General features: G+C 34.9%; 1 protein-coding gene across 1 annotated transcript in view; it reads left to right on the forward strand.

Moving 5' to 3' along the window:
• The first annotated feature begins 3,886 nt into the window (after positions 1 to 3,886).
• lclat1 (lysocardiolipin acyltransferase 1) overlaps positions 3,887 to 7,418 on the forward strand; it is a 12,169-nt gene continuing 8,637 nt past the window's right edge. The window contains exon 1 of the mRNA XM_024273991.2: positions 3,887 to 4,203. The gene's annotated coding sequence lies outside the window, so the exon portion shown is untranslated. The remainder of the gene's footprint in view (positions 4,204 to 7,418) is intronic.

Consider the following 7,418-nt stretch of genomic DNA (forward strand, 5'->3'; position numbering starts at 1 on the left):
ATTTTAATTAACAATAAATAATCACCCAAGTTGTCTGTTTATTGGTGCTGTGCTCAAAGATGAAATCATGGAGCTTTTTGTGTAGCTTTATTTCCCGATAGGTTTAAAAAACAAAGAAATTCTGAACCTTTAGGTGACTCAAAATCACATTTTTATTTGCATACGATCATTGAAAAGAATATGCCAGAAACTGGGCCTCTGCAGACGGAAGCATCACACAAACTTGGAGTTTAAGAAATGATTGGAAGTGGACAGCTGCAGGGATATCAATGGTTTCATCAATGTTCTCTGCAGATCAATGAATAAAACATTAATAAACCATAAAGCAAACAAAGGAGCTTCCAAACTCTAAAGTTATCAATAAATTTTAATTTTACTTGTTCAAATTCCTGACAGCTTGACCAAATTGCTGCACATGGCGTTCACTTGCTGGACTGTAGGTTCACTTCGACTGTAATCTCACAACATTACTTTTCTGCTATCTAATCTCAGAAATTTACGAGACAAGAATTTTAAATTTATTAGTTTTTTCTCTTAAATTTATAACTTTAATCTCATAATATTGTTTTTTTGGGAGGCCCTAATACTTTGATGCAGGAGGGCAAATGTGTGTGAGAGTGTGTGTGTTCAGTCTTTGCAAAATTGTATTAATAATTAAATTCCTAGTAAGATTTCTTTTAAAATGAGGGTTTGGCAAAAATTTCAATTTCTATCTGATTTGTGTTTATATGAGCAAAACCTATTTGAATGTGACAGAAAGTAATATTAAAGCTATTTTCCAGACTTTAATTACATCAACAGACTAAAAGTGTAAAGGCTGAAATTTAGTTATAAACCCTTAAACTTTTTGGGAAGAAGTTTGGGATTTTTTAACTCAACTACAAAAAAATATTGAATGCATTAATTTTACTCTAAAACAATTCATCTATTTGTCCATAAAACAGACAAAATGCTTCATTTGTTGTCCTTTTTTTTATCAAAAAACATGCAAAATTCTTAATCAAAGCCACAAAACTTCACACTCATTCTGTCAGAAGTGCTTGTCTTGTGTCAATCGTTTTTCAACATCTACCTCCCCTTCAGTGCACCCTACTCTATACCTGCTACTATTTTCACTGCTTCTTTAAGTACAACAAAGGATTCACTATCAATGTGTTGAATCTACAAAGCCCTCATTCACAGCAGTGGCACTTTCCGACCTCACAAACAATCTGAGTTTTTTTTTTTTTTTCACAAAAACTTCATGAAGGGAACTTACAAAAACAGCACCCCCTGTTGATGGTTGCATGCTGGGGCAGGTGGGTAAGCGTCTCTAAAGTTCTGCTTATGATCTTATAAATATTTGTAGGATCAGAATTGTAACAAATGGAAATCCGAAGCCATTTTTTCTGCTATTTAATGGCTTTTTTTGTTGTATTTTTATGTTTTTTGGCCAGTATTTTGACCCATTCCACTATCCTCTTGCGCCATAGATTTCTCAAATCCATGTTGCCATAACACAATAACTCAACAACAATCAGAGGCTTTTTCAGACTCATTTCAACGCTGACCGCCACATCATTACATTTCTGCCCACAGCTGCAACCTCCTATGAATCCATGTTTGAAACTACTTTAAAAATCTATATCCCTTTGGGGAATATTGAGCTCTTTTGTAATTAAATTATATTAAAACATATTTTTTTTAAACACAGCTACCACAGTTCCAGCTAAATCAAACCGTTTTTTACTCATTTCATCACAGCAAGAATGCGGACATTAAAATAATATTAAAAATTGCTTAAATCTTTCCTCCTCTTGTAGTTGTCATACATGTAAACAAGCAAAAAAAATGTTTTTAAAAACTCAACTGCTCATAAGTTTACGTATGGAACAAAGGTAGACTTTGAACAAAAGGAAATTAATCCCAGAAACCTGAGTTTTCACCTCCAGCAGTGTCAAAGTGCAGTTCAGACCACTGGTCCTCCTCATTGCTCATAATTTGCACTTATTACCACATTAAAACATTTTTTGACCACCTTACTTAATGAAATGACCTCAAATTTATCAAAAAATTTTAAATTATAAACCCAACTCATATTTTTTTATGAAAGTTACTGTTGACAAAATGCCCAAATTTGAGAAAAAAGCACAACTGATCGTTACAAAAAAGCGTTATATTTGTTTCTTGTGATGCATCTGAATGGGCCAGTTTTATTCCAAAAGAGTTCTAACTGAAAACAAGTTGTGTTATAGTGATTGATGAAGTTATCAATTTTGACACTGGTGATAAATCTAATAACAAACAAGCTATAGAAGAAATCAAACCGGGCAAATAATGTTAACACATCAGAATATTGTTCAAATCAAAACATAAAACAAATTCAACTTTGCTAAACATGGAAGGAAGTAAAAAAAAGTGCAAGAAGTTTATGAGGCAGCAATTAAAGCGTAGAAATCAAAGCTGGATATTTAAACATCATGAACTGAACTTTTTACTCCTTCTTGCCCAAATATATTTTAATTACTTTATATGAAAGTATATAGAGTGTGCATGCTCTCTTCAAGCATGTATGGGTTTTTTCAAGGCACGCCAGCTTCCTTCCACAGTCCATAAAGGGTTTTAACAAGTAACATGTATGTATTAACTACAAGTAATGTGTTTTTGAAGTAAACAACAGCATATAGTTTTATTTCAAGAACAGGAACTGCATATATTTTTTCTATATGAACCTCGATTAGTCAGTAATATACTAAATATACCATAATATTCATGTGTTTTTATGCTTCTACAATATTAGGAAAATGGTAGCACCCCGAGTCTTTGACAAAAAATGTTTTTCTTCTCAAACTTTTAAACTGTATCCCATTGTACAAAAATATGCACTGTGGCAACAAAGTAGGATGCATGGTGGATCAGTGGTTGCCTCACAGTGAAACGGTTGTGGTTCAAATCCCAGCTGGGACCTTTCGTGTGGAGTTTGCATAGTCCCCTTATTGCACTCAGATTTCCTCCCACCATCCAAAAAGTATGATTGATTGGTGGCTCTAAATTGCCCCTATAGGTGGGCGTGTGTGTGTCATTGCAACAGACTGTGTCCAGAGTGTATGCTGCCTTCACCTGACAGTAGCTGGATTAGCTCATGACTCCAAAGGAAATTCAGTCAGATCTGAAAATGGATGGATGTAAAATTAACCATATTTTAGTCACATTGTCTTGACACCACTAGAAATTACCTTCATTTAGAATCAATACTACGTGAAAGCAAAAGCGTAAAGGGATTTTTTTCTAAATTAATATAATGGTCAAGGGGTCAATATGGACTTGTCAAAGACAAAAATCATGTTTAATGATGCTTTCAGAACTTTTTTTTTTTTTGTAAATCCAAGAAGTACATGCAACAAGTTGATTCATAATGTACCCACGCCTGAATGATGCTACGATTGATGAAAATCCTGTTTTAATAGGATGAATAAATCCCACAAAAATGATTTGAAATATGTCTATTCTTTTTGAAGCTTTGAAGAGAATTTGACAAATATACAACCAAGACTTTTTTCTATATTTAAATGTTTCTTTTACATTTACAAACTTTATTATGATAAAAGTTTTTTTAAGGATTATTCTATCTTTATTTGCTTATTGTATCTTGTTGAAACAATAATTTAGTTAATACCTGCTTACTTGTGCTACTAAACATATAGTTATTATTATTAATATTATTATTTCTATGTTTTTAAACCAAATCTTCAATTATAACAAAGTTAAGCATATTAAACTGCAGATACATTTTCTTTATTATTATTATTAACAAGGACACAATGACCATTACAGTATAGTTTTTGGGGTTTTGCAGACCTCCGCGCGCTCCCGCTGAGGGCACACAATCTCGGCAGGGGAGCAGAACTCGGCGTTACACCGTCGCTTCTCGCTTGCAGGTTGGCAGGACGGCGGCTGCACATTCGCTGCACGTCGCTGGGCTCAGACATTGCAGAACTGCATCGGCGAAGTTGATGGTCGAAAAACCAAAGTGACTGCAGTTTCAGCTCCAGGCAGCTTTCAGACCAGGAAACGCGGTAGTTAAAGATAATCGCGTGTCCGTTAAGGTTAGCTGCTAGCATGCTGCCATGTCGCAACCAATAACATTGCAACTTCTGGGTGTTTGGACACATTGGGTGTAGCGCACCTGAATCAAGCATTAACTACGGAGTAAAAACACAAGAGGTGCGTATACTTTAACTTAAAGGTGTGTCGTAAATACCTTTTGAGTGATGCTAGCTTGTTTGTTATTCCTAATGCTACATAGTTAGCATGTTGCTGTTAGCATATGCCATTTGCACCGACTAAAACTATATTTCTTTACTTTGTATTTAACATTTAATCTTTTTTTACGACTCCACGCAAAATAATTTAAATCTAGATGTGTTTCTAGTACTCGTATGTTTAAATTTGATAGTATTAACACTCCTAGTGGCATTAATCTGTAGATTAAATTACCGGTTACCAATGGCTACATTGGGTTTAAAGGGAAATCTAAATATCCTTAGAGTGTAAATTCATGTATAAACGGGTTAAACTGTTTTGTTTCGGATTAAGGCTTTTGCTGAACCACATCCAGACCTTTCATATTTATACTGTCTTATCTGTTGCTCAGCCCCTATTTCCTTGTGCAGGTTAATGATTGTTATTGTTGATAATCTGTGGTAGGTAATTTTTTAAACATCAAAACTGCTGTTTGTTTTCACTACAAGGGGTTTTATTAATATTTTATAACTGACTTCATGACAGCCAGCTTTCAAAACAACAACACCTGCCCCCAAAACCAGTTAATTCACTTAATACTTTTCAGGGAAAACATCAATTTACAGCTAAATCTGACTAACTACTAGCTGCTTTAGAATGGCACATTTACTAAATTATAGAGTTGACCAAAATGTTGCCTAATCTGTGTTGTTTTCTGTAAAATTAGCTTTTTTTTGGCTTAGTTTTTGAATATATAAGTAATATTTAAACAGCTTCAAAGAATACTCATAACTATAAACATACACTCCGATAAAAGTCATGTTTTTGGCGTTTTTAATATATTCTGGTAGCATTTTTCTCATGATGAAGGAGATAAATATAAAAAAGTAAGACAAAAATATAATTTTCTGAGTATTTCTTTATTCAAATCATTAGGAGTAGACAAAAAATTGTGTTGGAAAAAGCTTGTAGCTGTGATGTAGATGCTGTAATCGCTGCGTTCCAAATAGATCCAAATTGTTTAATTGTTTTCCCCATCTGACTAAAAACTGTAGCTCTAATATCGTTCATCCATTTTTGTTGAATGCACAATGTTACGTTTGGGTTGTGAGGGCCTGTAAGCTAGCAAAAGAGATGATGGGAAGTCGGTGCAGGCTTACTCTGCGCCGTCCCACCTACAACTCAGACAATAATTTCTAGCAAACTTCTGCCACTGAAACTATATCCTAGTAAACAACTGATTTGAAAAAAAAAAAGCCTAAAAAGGCATAATTTAAAATACACTGGGAAAACTTTTTAAATAGGAAAAAGATTAATGGAATGTTACTTAACCTGCCATAAGTATTTTCTAGAATATCTTACATTTCAAAACCACCAAAAAAATGTCTTTCTTAGTCAGACTTCTGTTCTGTAATCATTTCCCTTCAAGTCTGGTTTCACTTTTATGCCACTTTCATAAATGTGTCACGTGCAAAACCTCCTACTCTGCTCATGGTTGAGACTGTTTGTCCTATTTCTTGTCTTATCATTTCTGAACATCATGATTTGTTTTGCAGATATATTGTCTTCTTTTTTTAAATCTATCTCTAAGCTTTAACAAATTGGATGGCACATTTAGTTTTTCCAAGTGACATACTTTCTTTTAGCTATCAAACTTCTTCTCTTGATGTTCTTTCCCAAGTCCCAACACCCAAACAAATTCATTGTTTAGCCCAGACATGCTTGACCTGCTCATGCTGCTTTGCTCTGCTGAGATGTCTGGTCTTCGCTTAAAGTTTGGAATGTAAAATGTCTGCCAGCAAAGACAGACTTTGGCTGTCAGGAGCGCGTTTGGGGGAGTGCGTTCAGGATTATTTCTATGGTGACCAAATAAATTTCAAACCAACAAAATGGATTGCGCTAAACAAAACTCACAAGTGGTTCTATTCTCGTCCTTGAGCATGAAAACAAAGGTTTCCATGGAATGTCTTATATAATTCTTTTCTTATTTATCACTTGCATTCGTAAGAAATAAAACACATTTTATGTGCTTTTTTTCATCGTTTTATATGCTCGGCTCCAGTGTGACAACCTGTATACCGGTATATGTTCGTTTCAGTTTTTCCTGCTGTGTGACGGACATAGTGCTGAGCAAGCCTGTTGTCCACACCTTCCATGCCTCATAGTTTCCATTGTTAAAACCAGTAACCCTCATCGCCATCATGGTCATGTGACATAACTGAAATGTACCCTAGCTCACGTTGGTTGTAGTCATGAAAGGTGCTGCATCAGGGTGTCAACAAGGGCAAGGCATTGGGTGTTCTTCTCCGCCGCAATAAGTGTGTAATTGTGATGGAAAGGTGTCGTGTGGGAAAGAAAACACCCGCTGGTAGTAATAGCTCATTACAACGCCATGTGTCAGCTAGGTGAGGAACCGTGTGCATAAAGAATGTGCTTCCTTTTCAACCTTCACCTCTAGAATTGTATGTTTTTTCCACTTCCTGTGAGATTTTGTGTTTCCTTTTCTCTGCTCCACCTGTTGCTTTGCCTCTTATGTGCAAGTATTCTTTACGCTGGTGTTTTTTTATTTTAGTAAACATGTATTCCTGGCATTTTGCTGTCTGTAATTTAAGCACTTAGAATCTTTATAGAGACATTTTTGGATTTTTCAAAGTATAATTGCTTGTTTTTATGACTATAGTATACATTAGCTAATTTTAGAATGATGTAAATACCTATTTAGATGCACTTTTATGGTTTATTGGTTAATAAATGGTCTATAATTACAACTTTTTGATATGTATTTACACATAAAACTTGCAAAAAGTTGTGGGTTTTCTTTTGTTTAATTAGCTTATAGTTGTTCAAAGAGACACAGAGTGGTGCTAGCTTACCCTCGCAGGTCTGCTTTGATGACCCTCTGTCTGGGTTTGAGTCACCGGTTTTCCAACACGTCACTGGATTTAACACCCGATACTTTTATGAAAAAATCAATTAGCCTAATAGGTCGCAAGACAGGATGGCTGCAGACTAACGTGCGGCTCATCTCAGATGGAGGAAGGACGGCTTTGCCATGTGTTTTTTCAAGCGTTTGCAATATTTATTATGATGATACGAATAATATCAGATAGAGGATCATGTTTTTAGACCCTCTAGTCTAGTCAAGGGTTGAGTGGTACTAACAGTATTTTAGTAATGATTTATATTGGTGGTTTTAC

The sequence above is a fragment of the Oryzias melastigma genome, linkage group LG22, assembly GCF_002922805.2.
Source record: "Oryzias melastigma strain HK-1 linkage group LG22, ASM292280v2, whole genome shotgun sequence".
Lineage (NCBI taxonomy): Eukaryota > Metazoa > Chordata > Actinopteri > Beloniformes > Adrianichthyidae > Oryzias > Oryzias melastigma.